General features: G+C 67.1%; 1 protein-coding gene across 1 annotated transcript in view; it reads left to right on the forward strand.

The window, feature by feature from the left end:
• Window positions 1–243, forward strand: part of RAB7B (RAB7B, member RAS oncogene family) — a 1,814-nt gene that overhangs the window by 908 nt on the left and 663 nt on the right. The window lies entirely within an intron of this gene.

The following is a 243-nucleotide window of genomic DNA, read 5'->3' on the forward strand; positions in this document are numbered from 1 at the left end:
CGGGTCCCTGATGCCCCCGCCTCCCCCCCCCTTCTTGGGGCGCATGAGCAGCATCTCCCCACAGCCCTTCGCAGCAGACGGTCCCCAGGAATTAAACATCTCAGCTGCCTGCGCTTCCAGCATCCTGCCTTCCCCCAGCAGTGCCTGGATGGGCAGGGAGGGTCCTCCCAGGGTCCCCGCTGTCTCCTCTCCCGCAGCCTGGGCAGCCTGGTGTGGGACTGTGCCATGGCTCCATCCTCCCTT

Source organism: Pterocles gutturalis, unplaced genomic scaffold (genome assembly GCF_000699245.1).
Source record: "Pterocles gutturalis isolate BGI_N339 unplaced genomic scaffold, ASM69924v1 scaffold3989, whole genome shotgun sequence".
NCBI classification, from domain to species: domain Eukaryota; kingdom Metazoa; phylum Chordata; class Aves; order Pterocliformes; family Pteroclidae; genus Pterocles; species Pterocles gutturalis.